The sequence below is a fragment of the Monodon monoceros genome, unplaced genomic scaffold (assembly GCF_005190385.1).
Source record: "Monodon monoceros isolate NGI ecotype Baffin Bay Population unplaced genomic scaffold, NGI_Narwhal_1 Super_Scaffold_21, whole genome shotgun sequence".
Taxonomy (NCBI): Eukaryota; Metazoa; Chordata; class Mammalia; order Artiodactyla; family Monodontidae; genus Monodon; species Monodon monoceros.
The window spans coordinates 40,911,369-40,927,193 of NW_021703778.1; positions in this window are offsets into that span (position 1 = coordinate 40,911,369).

Consider the following 15,825-nt stretch of genomic DNA (forward strand, 5'->3'; position numbering starts at 1 on the left):
TAGCAGCCATATTTGTTATAGCCAAAAAAAGAAAACTACCCCAAACATCATGAGCTCTAGAATGCATAAATGAACCGTGGAACGTTCACGCAACGGAATGCTCTTCAGCAATGACAGTGAGAACAATCTACAACTGTATCGAAAGGGGGACTCTCACAATGCTGAGTGAAAGGAGCCAGACACAAAAGAAGGTTGACTGTGGGGTTCCAATTACATGAAGCACAAGGCATGCAAGACTGATCTGCGGGGTTAGAGATCAGGGCAGTGGTTACAATGGGGGAGCACGGCTGGAAGTGCGGGTGTGAGGGGTCCTCTGAGATGCTGGGAGCTCACTTCATCTGAGTGCTGGTTACATGGGTGTATTCATTTTGCAAAATTTTATAAGGGAGGGAGGGAAAGGGGGAGGGGAAGGCAGGGAGGGAGGGAGGAAAAAAATAGTATTGAGTGCATACTCTGTGCCATTCTGTTTCTTCCACACTCTTTGTTCTACTCATTCTTTTATTCTTGGCATCTCTGCTGTTGATCTCTTCCTCCCCCTACACCACATTCTTTTCTCTAATGAGAGTTTGATTTGCGAATCCATCACTTTGAAGGAGCCATGCAGTATTCACTCCGTGAAAAAGTACAGATCCCAAACCTTTGACTTCCTACATTTCAGGTCTGGCACAAGGATATGGAGGTCACATCCAAGTGGATGCATTTCCGTGTGCCTATTTCTGAAATATGAAGAAGTACCTTGTCTGTTTGATTCATAGCTGCCTGTCCCATGCTTACAGATATGGTACAGCGATTGTAACCTAGACCAGCTTCTCTTCCCTGGCTGCGTACTTCCCCAGCTCCCAGGGCTGAAACTCAGACTATGTTTGGCTTTCATCAGAATAGTTCCAGTTTTAGCAACTGAGTTGTGGAGTACATGTTGCCAGGTTATGAATTTCTACAGACAGAAATTCTCTCTGTTGGCCATTTGCCTCAACATGTCCCCAGCAATGGCACATTTCCAATTACACCTCAAAGCCATGCAGGCCTCTGTCCCTCACCTGCTGCCCTGAGGAGGTGGGTGCTCAGCGAGGCGGTCAGATCCAGGATCTGGGCTCAGGGGGATGGAAACGCTGAGTGCTCTCAATTCCCAAAAGTGAGGATGGGACTTTTGGACTCAACTCTGGTCATCTTAATGCAGACGTGTTATGAGAGCTGCTTTGACACAAGGACATTTGAATGCTGCCTCTAAAATAATTTGTGTTTCTTCCAAATTAAAAAAAAAAAAGTTTAAATAGTTCTGCTTCTCCAATCCCTGAGCTTTAATCCATCTCAGCCTTTCCCCCTGGAGGCGGACTAGGGATGGACAGTGGCTGAGGCGGTGTGGGGAGGGGAGTGAGATGCAGAGTTAAGTGACAGGAAAGGGCTAAAGGCTGGGAATGGATAGGAAGAGAACCAGGATAAAAGGTAGGTCAGGGATGGGGAGGTTGCAGGGAACAAATCACATCCCTTGGCAACAAAAGGCAGAGATGCAGTCATGTCTAACGTCCCCCATCCAAATAGCTTTGCAACGGTCACCTTGGTTGAATGTCCTGTAGTGCCCATACCTTTAGGGATAGGCAGCCATCACCAAGGGCATGATCGGATCTGAAGCTTGCCACTCAAGGCTCTCTAACATTTAGGCAAACTCCCATTTCAATCTCCTTTCTCCCCCTTCACGAATTTTCTGTTTTAATCAAACTCAGTGCCATGGCAAATACCCTGTACTCTCCACACTTTCCTGACATAGGAAAGATCACTTGGGACCCTTATCACCCTCTTAACTGCACCTTCCTCTGCTGAAATCTGACCCACTTTCCAAGGTCTTCCCTGAATATCCAGTGAGGAGGAGACCCTTGTCCCAAATTCTACTGAATTTTTTTTTGATGTTTACGTTTACCATGGCATTCATCACATGCAAACTTGCTCTACAAATATTTTTATCCTCCTACCTTACCCCTTGAATACTGTATTTTCATGAGGGCAGGGACTCTGTTTAATTATAATAATTGCTATTTGTCAGGCACATAACACCTTTTTACATGCATTTTCTCCAAACATATAGTAAGCTCATGAGTAGAAACTATAATTCTCATTTTACAAATGAAAAAAGTTCAGCAAAGAGAAGTTCAGTAGTGTGTCCTGAGTCACACAAGTTTTGAATGGCTGAACCAAGATCCAAAGACCTTGCTCTTCTTGATGTATCATCCTACCCAATACTCTGAATCTCTTCTAGCACACAGGATAGCTATGGAGGGTTGGATGGATAGATGGATGGATGGATGGATAGACAGATATTAAAAATATCCAATTGACCCAAATCAAAACTGTTACCTTCCTTTATCAGGAGTTATTTACCCAAATATCAATACAGGATGTGGAAGATTATTTTAGTTCTATTATGAAGAATCCATAACCCCTCAGTCTTCAGGTTCAGTTAGGTAAGGTAATACCCTCAAAATAAAGAGCGAGTGGGGGGCTTCCCTGGTGGCGCAGTGGTTGAGAGTCCGCCTGCCGATGCAGGGGACATGGGTTCGTGCCCCGGTCCGGGAAGATCCCACATGTTGCGGAGCGGCTGGGCCCGTGAGCCATGGCCGCTGAGCTTGCGCGTCTGGAGCCTGTGCTCCACAGTGCGGGAGGCCACAACAGTCAGAGGCCCGTGTACCGCAAAAAAAAAAAAAAAAAAAAAAAAAAGAGTGAGTGGGTATTCCCTAGGTCATGTAAGCACCGGAGACCAGTGAAAAGACCTTGGAGTGACAAGATCCTCTTCACATCTCTCCTCTAGGGATTTATTAAGTTTCTGCCATTGAGCCTTGAGCGGCTTATGAGGGTCAGTGTTCTCATCTATAAGACAGACCAGCCACACCCCCCTCACAGGTGGCACAGAGAGTGATGTTAGGTAATGAACGTGAAAATTTGGCGTAGAGTGGACCCTTAATCAATGTTTATTTTTTCCAATCTCTAAGTCCAAGGAATTTAAGAAACTGTGAAAGCAACAAGGTCTTAAAAAACAAAACACTATATAAGGTCATCTCCCCACTCCCAGCTCAGCACAGGGCTCCATGCCTCCATTGCCCCCTTCAACCTCCAGTTTGACTGGCACTAAGTCATTCTTTAGACACTGACAGAGGCTATTCCTTGCCAATTTTGTCCCTTTTCCATTGGGCACTTGTCCTTTGGGCGTTTTTCTTTTTCTTTGTTTCTACTGGTGATTGAAATTAAGACAGATTTCAGTCTTAATTTAATAAGTCCTCCCCCTCCTGGTTTATTTCTACGTTTGTCTTGCAATTGAGGCAGAAGTCTCCAAAAATAAAAACCTCAGAAAGCCTCAAATTTCATCAGCAGAGGAATCCTGTGATATTTAGAAGGTCTGCACAATGTTTACTATCTAAAAGGAAAATTCTTCTCTTGATTTTTCCAAACCCTTCTGTCGATGTCCAAAGGGAAAGCTCAGTTTCCGCTACACCTAGCCCCGTGTATGTATAATAGATGGATATTTTAAACACATGTTTCGGAAACAAAACTCCCAAGTGCTATGAATGAAACATATCAGTCATCATTCTTCCGCCCATCCCCTCCTTGCAGCCCAAGGGCTGAAATCATCTGTTGTCTTGGAAATATCCTTGGAGGAACAAGTCCAAGGGGCAAAGTGGAGTTGTCACCCCCTCCGGGTTTTCTATTATCTAAGCTCAATGCTAACTCAAGACAGGAAGCCCCACATCCTGCAGCCTCGTTGGCAATCCATAATAGATAATGTTCCTGGAGCCCAAGTTGAGAAATGAAGCTTTGCTATGCACATTTTGGCCAAGATGCAGACCTGGGATTCAATTTGAGCAACTATAACATAAAATAATAAAGTGCAAATGCAAACAGCAAAAATGTGTCCATATCACAGCTCAGAGTGTGCCAAAGCTGACCAGATAATTATACATTTTTCATGTTTTGATAAGGTACTTAATTGGCATTTTGTGGGATGCCACTGGGTGAGGGCTCCCAGCATCAGGGCTGGCGTGGAGCCCACATCCTGCTACCCTGGCAGCTTCCCATCTTCCCCATTAGCTCAAACCACATGGAGAAATGAGAGCAGGACGAATGAGACGCCTTCCTTTTTTTCCAAGCGTATTGGAGTCCACCCAGGAAAAAAGCAGGGCAGGTTGATGAAAAGCCTAGGCAAGTGTTCCCAGCCTCTCCACTGTGTACTCAACTGGGGAAATCATAAAAATCAGAGTCATTTGAACTGCCATTTATAGTTTACAAGCACTTTTCAAATGGGTTCTCTTAATCCTGGCACAAAGGGCTGAGCAAAGTATTTTTATTGCCCCCCTTTTACAAATCTAGAAATGAAGGCTCAGAGAGGTTGAGGGACTTGCCTGAGGATTTACAGCCGGTAAGTGCCAGAAATGGGGCGGGATCCAGTTCTTTCTGTCTCTCATCTGTGCTCTGGGCTGTCTCCCCCTCTATACCCAGGCCCTCATGAGTCAGTCTGATTTTCTGCCTCAACTAAAATGATAAAAGTCAGGGGCTTGGAAAATGTCTGGGTAGAAATCTGATTCTCATACTTTCAGGACAGAGATATGGCTGTGTTTAAGTCAGGGTAGGAAAAAAAAAATTCAATTACTCCTTTCCCGTCTGTACAGGAAAATAAAATAGGCAGAAAACTGACATTTCTTAATGATCTAGTTTATTTTGTCATTGTGGCCCAAAGAGGCAGAAGTGGTGATGCCCTGGAGTAGGGGGATTTCTACTATCATATCATGGGGACATTGTCACCCCTGTGCTTGCTCTTTCTGGTCATCTGATCTCTCTTTCTCTCTTCCCTTGGCAATGTTCTGGGGTGCTCCTGAAAGATATGGGAAACTCATATCCTGAGCTCACATTCTGCTCAGACATAACCACTGTCTTCCACAGGTTTGAGTAGCAGTACAAAGCCTTCGGTCTCTCACCTTTGTGCACAAAGAAAGGAGGACTGGCTTGAGTCCCTAAGACCTTTGGGATCCCCGATCAAAAGCACTTCAGCTAAGCCCTTCTCAGAAACTCTGCCGGGTTTAGTCCATGGGGATTGGGGATGGGAGTGGGGCATGAAACCCATCATGAAACATCATTCCACGGCATATCTGCTCCGGGTTCTCTTTTTTTAAATTATGTCAGGGTTCTGACTTCTACTCTCAAGACAGAAAACAGGTTCAGGCAGGCACTTGGAGAGGGCTGGCTCAGGGCTCAGCCAGGAACCGAAGTCAATTCCATCACCAGATTCTGAGATCAACTAGAGCGCACAGGGGAAGCATGTTCTGGTTATTTTAGTGTTCTGGTTAATTGGGAACTAAGCAGGGTATATTGAACATAATTAAATCTTTCTTTGATGATTGAGAATCTTGCAATGCCCTGGAACAATCATTCTAAATATCAATTAGAAATCCCCACGGGTAGGAAGACAGGAGATTGAGTTCATCCTGCAGTGACTTCCAGGACAAATGCAAATTTATTTTGAGGTCCACTCCCACCCCAAACACTCCTAGCCCAGAGGCATTCTTGCCTCTAATGCATCGGATAGAATGAGTCAAAGACACTAGGTCCAAAGGATATTGAAGTTCTTTGGTGCTAGTTCCAGTTCCCCTATTAAGTGGTTAAGTGACCTTAGGAAGCTATTTCACTTCTGAGACCCAATTGCCTTATCTGTGCACCGGAAGGTTGGATTTATTGGTTCTTCAACTTTTTATGGATATACATTTCCTTAAGAATCTGAGCAAAACTAAGCTCTTCAAAGCTGGGAAGTATGCACGTAAGTGCAAAACATTTACATTCTAAATCAGGGGGTGAGGGTCATGGAGACCCTTGAAGCCCATCCTCTACGATACCCGTCCATGGACTTCAGGTTTAAAATCGTGGAGTAGAAGATCTCTTAGCTCCCTTTGAGCCCTGGCATTTCCTGCATCCGGTTCAGTGCAAGCATCTACCCAAGTCTATAGAGCAGTGGTTCATTGACTTTAGTTGCACTTTGAGACCACCTGGGGAGTTTTCAAAACTCCAGTGCCCAGGTTGCTCCTCAGATCAATTAAATCCGGATTTGGGTAAGTGGGGGTCAGCATTTTTTAACACCCTCCGGGAGTTTCTAATCTGCAGACAGGTTCACAAAGTAGTGCTCTGGAATAGGAATTCTCAAAATTAGGAGTGAATAGAATCATGAAGAGGGCAAGGCAGATTCCAGGGCTCCTGCCCCTGGTGACTGCGGTTCCTTCCGGCAGATCCCGCCTGAGAAGATGCACTGTTGGCAGGCACCCTAGGTAATTCCGACTCAGGCCACTCTTTGGGAACTTGGTAACAGCCATTCAGCAGAAGCCCAGAGGAGTCCTCTGCCCTGCTGCCCCTTTCCTCCTAGGCAGTTCTATGTACCCACCCCCAGGTCTCCTGCCCTGCTCAGGGAGAACTTGAACAGGTTTGCTTTTGCCAAACGGCCTTTTTCTCCATCTTTCTCATCTCGAGCAAACCTGGATCTTTTAGCCTGAGTACCTAACCCCACCAGGTTCAATAATTTAAGCAGAGCACTCATCAACACCGTCAGGCTTAATATTTAAACACCATAGCATCACTTAGGTCAGCTTCAAGGTGAGAGCTGCTGCCGACTCCGGCGTTACTGCTGTTTAGCAAACCAGGCCACTGGTGCCAGAGGGGACTGCGGGGAGAGCCCGGCTCCGAGGCAGGCCCGGCCCGCAAAGACCCAGCCGGCCGGGTTCTGCAGCTCTCCGCCTCTTCCTACCTGGAGCGTGCGCAGCAGGACCTGCAGCCCACTGGCTTCTTGTTCTGCCATCACCTCCTCGGGTCCGGGGAAGTCGTCTGCCCGCGGCCAGATCGGGGCTAGAGAGGCAGCGTCTTGCCAAGCTGACCTCGCTGCCTGCCTGGCGGGAGACTGCTGCACGGTGAGAGGCCTCAGCTGCACATGCTGCCGAGTGTGAAGTGACCGCACTGTAACCCTAGCCCTCGGCCCAGGCGCGGGTGCCCCCCCCACGCCGACTCCCACTGCGGGGATTAGGTGAGCCCCGGCCCGGGGAGGGCCGAGCATTTGGGCGCGGGGGTGGAGAGGGCCCCGGTGTGAGTCACTGACCCACCTCCAGGCCCACGCAGGAGCCACCCTGAACGGCTGACAGGCATTCCCAGCTGACCTGGTCAGACTCCCTGCAGAGGCTCGCTCGGCCCTCCCCGCTGGTCCCCCGCTCCTTTATTTTGGTGTGTTGCTGGCTCCCGGGTAACAAGAGCCTGGAGAGTGCTTGCACAACCGTGGCCTTGCAGGGCACAGAAGCCCAGGGCTCCCTGAGGTCCCAGGCTTAGGGACTGGAGCTCTGGCTGAGAAGGAAGGGAACTGCTCTGGACGTTTTCTACTAACTGGGTCCCTTATACAATAACCCTATCGAGGTGGTACTATTCTTACCACCCCTGACCCCCTTTTACAAATGAGAAAACCCAGGCACAGAGCTGTTAAGCCACAAGAGCAGAGCTTAGGAGTGTATGCCCGGCCTCCCATAGGTGAACTGGTACCAAAGCACAAACACTGACCATTACACCATCCTGCCTCTTGCTGCTGCAGACACACTGATCAAAGTAACGAGGGCTGGGAGCCCCGTCCCCTACTTCAGGGAGAGTGGATGCCCCGGCTGATTTCCTCCAGACCAATGCAGGATCCATCATCTCTTTCTCTGTCTTCTGCTCAGAATGTGTCAGAAGAGTTTTAGTGGCTATTTGGCCACCTAGCCCCCTTCCCCATGTCAACACCTAGGTGTCTTGTAGTCCTTTAGGTACTGGCTTCTCAGAGTGTGGCTGGAGCGTCCCCTGGCAGCTTGTTAGGCTCCACCCCAGAGCTCCTGAATCAGAATCTGCATTTTCACAAGATCCCCAGGGGATCCATAGCTGGTTAACAAAATTACTAGAGGATTAAAGTTCAGGAAGCCCCGATTTTGACCACATTGATGACATGGCCACAAACAGTCCATGTGTTAGATGCCTGACAATTTTTGTCCCTATCACTAGCACCCAGCAAGCTCCAAGCACAGTTTTCGCGTGTGAAATGGGAGAGTGAGCTCACTGAAGTTCATGACCGACAGAGAGCAAGCTAGGCAAGAGGGCCTGGACTCACAGCCAACACCCCCGTGCAGAGTTCAGGGAGCTTTTGTGAGCATCAAAGCATCCAGCTGGCAGCTGCCCAAGCCCGTGGTGGTGATCGAGGAAAGGGAGTTTACATTTCCTGATCCTACTTGGCTGAAATGTTCCCAAGTCAGGAGACAGATAGCATCTCAGTTATTCCCTCTCAATGCTAAGCCTCGCAAGCCCTCAAATTCAAGGACGAAATTCATGTGGTTCCTGCCATCCAGAAACTTCCACTCTTAATGACTTTAAATATGAAGACCTTTCATGCAGGGAATGGACTATAATATGTCATGTTTATAGAGCTTGGGAGGTGGGGGCAGTTGATCCCTACACTTCCCACCACCTCTGATGACAGGAGGGAAGAATAAAGGCCCCCTAAGGATTTCTTCCTTCTGTGAGGTGTGGAGCTTTTCAAGGCACACATTCTGTGATCCTTTAAGGTCCAGGGATGCAGGGAGGACTGAACTGTCCCATGTCATTACCTTAAGGGCAGATATCCATGTCCCTCGGCTGCAGGATAAAGCAAAAAGAGAGGGAGGAAGGAAAAATAAAAACTCCCTTCCAACATATATCTCAAAAATAGTTTAAAGAAAAAAGCCACTTGGGGGGAGGGATACACTGGAAGATTGGGATTGGCAAATACACACTACTATATATAAAATAGATAACTAATAAGAACCTGCTGTATAGCACAGGCAACTCTGCTCAATACTCTGTAATGGTCTATATGGGAAAAGAATCTTTAAAAAAAAAGAGTGGATATATGTATATGTATAACTGATTCACTTTGCTATACACCTGAAACTAATACAACATTGGAAATCAACTATACTCCAATAAAAATTTTTTTAAAAATAGAAAAGAAAAATGCCATTTTGTAGTGAGAATTCACAAAAACAACCTCTGAGGACATAACTAAAGGCACTTTTGTGGTCACAGGCCCTTATATTAGCATTGACGTAAAATCGGCCCCATTTGAACAGGGTCTCTTGGTTCAGCTAGCTGGAATTGTATAGGGCAGAGGCAAGGTGAAAACCTTATACATAAAGCAATCACTCTCTTCTACTCAGTGACCCCTTTCCCCTGCAGCACCATTAACCCTATTTTCAGTAAGAAATAAGGAGTGGGCTCCCTCTGTCTCACATGCCCAGCTTCGATGCACTTCCCCATCACTCCTGACAAAGCTCCATCTTCTGGGGAGTCATCACCCACTTGCCCATGTGGATACACATGGATTCCAAACAAGGAATAAAGTGTTGGTTTTGCCCTCTGATTTTCTAAGAAAATTAGGTCTCGCCTCTAGCTTGTTTCAGCTCTCCATCATACCTTTAGCACATTCCTCTCTTGCTCCCCCAACACTTACACCTCATCATTGCCCCATAGAGACCTTAGCAATCCTGCTCCCCTCTCCAGCACAACCTCCTTTACTCTCAAGCTTTGAGAAAACCCCAGCAGTGCCCCCATCCAAACCTCCCTCTCCTGGATTCTATCTTAATGAGACTCTAGTTCCATGAGTGGGCTGATTTATTCTGGCTGGAGTATAAATGGGTGATAGTAGCTTAGTGTGCACATCCCCATTAGTATTTGAATTTCAGCAGGGACTTTTTCCTAAAAGGTAGGAGCTGATACCCAAGCTTGGAATCCTCCTGGGCAATACAGGTATCCAGAGTAGATTGAAATGAGAGCTCATTACCCACATGGGGTAGCCAACCGGGGAAGGTCTGACCCTAGGGAAGCTTAGGGAGGATGTTACTTTGTGTGGAATAGAAAGACCTTCTTACTTTCTTCACTTCATACCTTTTGAAGAAGGCATTTAGGGAAACTCAGATAGAACTCTGGCTTCAAAGAAAGATACATTTAACGTGGTCCAGAGATTCCTGTTGCAGTTTCAGGAGGTCTCCAACACCACCTCCTGGTCCAGTAATTCACTAGAAGGACTCACAGAACTCAGCAAAGCTGTTATACTACAATTATGATTTATTATAGCAGAAGGATACAGATCAAAACCAGCAAAGGGAAGAGGCACACAGGGCAGGGTCCCAGAGAGACCAGGCATGAGTGGCCAGTTATGCTCACCCAGGACATTGTGTGGACAATGCTTACTTCTCCCAGCAACAGTGGGTTCCAACACGCACAGTGTTGCCAACCAGGGAAGCTCACCTGAGTTTGGCTGTCTAGGGATTTCATTGGAGGTTGGTCGTGTAGACACGACTGACCTTAGTCTCCAGCCCCTCCAGAGGTCAAGCTGACACCATATGGCCCAAGGTCCCCACCTAAATTATACTGTTTACACAGTCTATCTAGCGTGGCCCAAGTCCCCCAGGCAAACAGACACTCTTCTCAGGCATCACATTCCGAAGACTTAAAGATCACCTCTCAGGAGATGGGCAAGAGCCAGAACTTTATTTGCACAAGGTTAATCCTTTACTGCACACCTGCCCTCTTCTCCCATAATCTCAGGCCCAAGAATCTCATAATATCTCGTGAATGAGCTGGAGAAATAAGCACCAGCCTGTATAATTAGGAGGACCAGATAGCTGGTAGAATGTCAGTACCCAAAGAGTGGTGATTAATAAATTGATGCTGATTCAGAGGGAGTTTCCTAATAGCATTCAGAGAGTTCCCCTGGCTCTTCCTATTCAACATTTTTTCTCAATGACTTGGATGAAAATACAAACTGCAAGCTTATCAGATTTTCTGATGACACCCAATTGAGAAAGATACAAATATGTCAGATTACACAGTGGGATCCAAAAAGATTTCAGCAGCCTTGAGTGATGGACCAGATCCTACAGGATGAAATATAATAGAGCCAGGTGGACGCTCCTTCCCCTGGATCCTCAACACCAACTGTGCAAAAATAAGGTAAGATACTTGGCAAAGCAGTGTTGAACATGGAAAGGCTTGGGAGTTTAGCCAGAGGGGAGAACCATATAAGTGTCAGCATGGTCCCATATCCCAAAGTGTCTTTTCAATCTAATGCCATCATCTTTAGAGGGGGATGAACGTTGTATCTGTAAACAGGATGGAAGTGAGGCTGCATTGAGGTCCCACCTGTGCAGGACCTCAGCACAGTCCCTGGCACAGAGGAAGTGCTCATCAATGAGAGCTATGTGTTATTATTATGGACATCACCAACAAAAGGGTCATAACCACAACAGAGGAGACCCGAGTCCTGTTCAACACTGCTTGGTCTCCAGATGCATGACAGCTGTCGCCAGGGCCAGAAAAGATGTGGAGGAGGGCTGGGTTCTGAGGGCAAGAAACAGAAGCAAAGGGTGGAGCTGTGAGGAGCCTGATCTGGGGCAGGTGCAGAACTGTCCTGAGCTGGTTCAGGCCAACGCGAGGGGCTATTTCCGTGCCCAGCAAGGACTGAGAGACCGTTTGGTCAGAAGGTACCAGAGGGAATTCCAGGACTGGGTGACTTTAACAGGCCCTCTGTTCAACGACTTGATAGGGTGAGGAGAAAGACAGGCGCTCCCTGGCTCCAGGTCATACAGCCAGGAGATGGCAAAGCTGGAACTAATTCTCTCTTCGAAGCTGCCCTTTAGAATGTGGCCCACTGTCCCAGGTGGCACATGCAATGATTTGGGTGGAACTCGGATAAACAGTTTACATTTCAATAGATAGGTTGTATCTCAGCCTGTATTGGAAGAAATATCTAATTAGCACAATAAAACCATGTTTTCTCAGGTATTCATTCTCATGATAAAGATTAAAGTTTAAAAGTGAGTCAATGTTCAAAACTATAATTCAAAAACATACATGCACCCTTATGTTCATAGCAGCACTATTTACAATAGCCAAGACACGGAAACAACCTAAATGTCCATCAACAGGTAAACAGATAAAGAAGATGCGGTGTATATATATACACAGTGGGACACTACTCAGTCATAAAAGAGAATGAAATAACGCCATGTGCAGCAACATGGATGGGCCTAGAGGTTCTCATACAAAGTGAAGAAAGCCAGACAAAGACAAATATCCTATGATATCACTTATATGTGGAATCTAAAACATGACACAAATGAACTTATCTAGAAAACAGAAACAGACTCATAGACAGAGAATAGACTTGTGGTTGCCAAGGGGGAAGAGGGTGGGAGAGGGAAGGATTGGGAGTTTGGGATTAGCAGATGCAAACTAGTATATAGAGACTGGATAAACAACAAGGTCCTACTGTATAGCACAGGGAACTATATTCATTATCCTGTGATAAACCATAATGGAAAGGAATAAGAAAAAGAATGTATATATGTATAATTGAATCACTCTGCTGTATAGCAGAAATTAACACAACATTGTAAATCAACTGTACTTCAATAAAATAATTTTTTTTAAAAAACTGAGTCAATGTTAAGGAAAACATTTAGGGAATAGTACACATGGCTCTCAGACACAGCAAAAATCTAGAGGGAGGAAAGTTAATAGCTAAAATTATAGAAGGATCACATTGCTCCACGCTTCCTGTCTAGTATTCAGCTTAGATGATCTTTTCCCTAATCTTATAGTGAGACCAAATCTCCCTCAAATAAGAGCTAACACGCTCCTTCCTCAGACACATTTTAAGCTGATTAGTATAAAGATTTACCCAAGCCCACACATGTGACCAGTCTACCTATCATGGTGAGTTACATGTAATGTTACTATCTTTAAGCTTTCCATTTCATGCTCTGGTTTTCTTCATTTTCACTTTCCTGATTTTTCCTGCCCTATCTCCAGCACACACGTGTGTGTACACACTGGTGCCTGCACACGTAGACACACACATTGTCTGCAACCTTCTGCCAATCAGAACAATGCTGCCTTGACAATACACCAGAGAGTTGATTGTCTGTCCCTACTGCCTCTCAAAAGATTTCCTTCCCCTTCTAATGCATGAAATTCCTAAGGGGGATGGGTGGGGGCAGAGGAGAAGAAATCTGGGTCCAAGAGCTGGTGTTCTGTGTACATTAGCTAATGGAATCCTTGTCCAAGCCCTTTGAGTCAGACATTATTCCAGATTTAGTTTCCAGATGAGAAAACTAAGGTTAAATTACGTGAGGGTGTTCTACAGGGATTTGATCCTGGGTCCATCAGCCCCCATGGCCCTGCCCTCCAATGAGAAGAGAAGCTAGAGGTGCAGAAGTCCCGAAAGGGAAGTTCTCAATGAATTTACATTCATAAATGACAAATGTGGATTCTTTCCTGAGCATAGAGGAGAGTGTAGGTAGGAGGAGGGCATACCCCGCAGTGAGCGTGTGAGTGCAGCCCCCAGGAGTCTTAGCTGATCTAGAAAGACACAGTGACCTAGATGCACACGAATACAGGTACCTCAGGCAGAAGCGGAGGCCTGAAAACAGACTTCCTTCCATCACTCAACCTGGAACCAGCCCTCTGAGAAGCCTCTCTCCACGCTACACATGGAACACCTGGGATCAAACTTTTGCTCCCTTGCCTATTAGCTATGTGACTATGGGAAAGTGACCTAAACTCTCCGTGCCTCGGGTTTCTCGTCTGCTAAATGGGGGAATGATAATGCCTACCTCATAGGGGAATGATACCTACTGGAATAGCACAATGTTCTTAGCACAGTGTTTGTCATCTAGTAAGCCCTCTGTACATGCAGATGTGATTGATATTATTAAGATTATGATTACCTTTGTTACAGATTCAATAATACCTACCTCAAACAATTGGTGGGAGGATTAAATGAGCAAAAATATGTGGAAATGACTAATGTAAGGTGATGAATGATGGAAATTATTAAGCACTGATGCTCTGGACTCCTAATTTAGGAGGGCACTGAGTAGAGGAAGTGACTTGACACCCATATTTCCACCCAATGAAGAAAACTGTTTTGAGTTCCCATCAACCCTAAGCATCTCTGAAATGAGCTCCCATCACTACAAGACACCTGCACAACAGCAGGCACCAAAAAAGCCTGCAGCTGCCCGAGCTCAGATACCAGACAAAGCAAAGGAGATGCAGACAAGATGTCAGCATCCTTCTGGCTGGAAGGATAGAGAGACACAGCACCACCTACCATGGACAGGGGCCCAAGGCAAGCCAAACCTGCAGGAGACATGGCTTCAACAACACTGGGTATTTTGCCCTTTGAGCAAAGGCTAATTCGTACATTAAAGATGACTCTCAGCCACCACCAGACCTGGTGACAAGAGCAGCACAGGACATGATAGAGTGATGCAGAGAGAACATCTCCAGGCAGCACCAAAATCAAGACTGTTCTCCCAGGTGTACAAGTAAGGAGATAGTACCCTGTGAAATGGGGAAGAACTGAATCTACTCTATTCTCTGTATAGTGTGTTCTATACAGCTCTGTCAAAAATTGTATATTGTTCCCAACTGACCATGAAATTGGCCATTTTTCACCAACCCCTAAACAATCAGAGAACTATTCAAATATTGTCAGTCTGGACCACTTCTTATCTGGCTATTGGATTCTGGGGCCCAGAGTGGACAAAACAGGTGAACAACCAACCTTGCTGAATATTTCTGGCATAAATTTGAAGCTCAGAAATAACAATAAGATGGCTTCCCTTAGCACTAGGAGAACATTGACCACCTCTCCCTCAACTTAATCATCAGAATCCTTAGTCCTGTCTGTCCAAGACTGAAGGACACTGATCACTAACTTTTCTTATCTGTAAATCCTGATCTACTAAACAGGGCATCCAGGTGATAACTGAATTCTCCTGCATTGTCTTAGAATGTTCTTCCCTTCCTTCTGGTTGATGTGCAGCAAAATCCAGATCCTTCAGGAACTATGGGGAGGGGTGGGATGGATACCAAAGCCCTACTAGAGGATCTGCCTTTCTAGAAGAGTGAAGGGGGTTTCAGTGACAGCTGATTCATCCTCCTTCTCTTAATACTGCTTCTCCTGTCCCCACCCCAGCCATGCATCCCAACCACCCAAGTCCGCATCCCTTTGCCATTTGGTGTGGAGTGATAAGGATTATAATTACAATTAGTGTAAGCTAACCCAGGAAGGTGACTATGTAATGGTCTGCTTCCACAGGGAGTTTCTTGTGAACCAGGTAAAGCCTTGCTTTACAATGTGATCTTTTTAGACAGGCTCAAGGATAACTTTGCCTGGTTTTATGTTGACTGTGTTTTCTGTTAGAAAAGAATAATAAGCATTTTTAAAATCTTCCAAAGTTTTCTCAGACAGACTTTTCTTAAGTTATTCCAGAACCCCAAAGTGATGTTATGGCCATGAAAAGGATCACTGGTCCCAGTAGCAAATACATGCTAGTTCAATTGAGTTATTTCTATTAGAAAATACTAGAAGGATAATTGGCTCTGTAATAGTCCCTATTGTTTTTTTTTTACTTCATTAATTTCTGCTCTTTATAATGTCCTTCATTCTACTTACTTACATTGATTGTATTTTTCTAGCTTCTTAAGGTAGAAACTTAGATCAATGACTTTAAATTTTTCTTCTTTGCTTATATAAGCATATAAATCTATAAATCTCCCTCTATGTACTGCTTTACTTACATCCCACAAATTTCCATGTGTTTGTTCATTATCATTCCATTCAAAATATTTCTAATATTTGGCATATGTGTTATTTAGACATGTGTTGTTTAATATACAAATATTGGGACTTCACCAGAGTTTCTATTACTTAAATTTAATTTCTGGTTAATTCCAGTATAGACAGAAAAT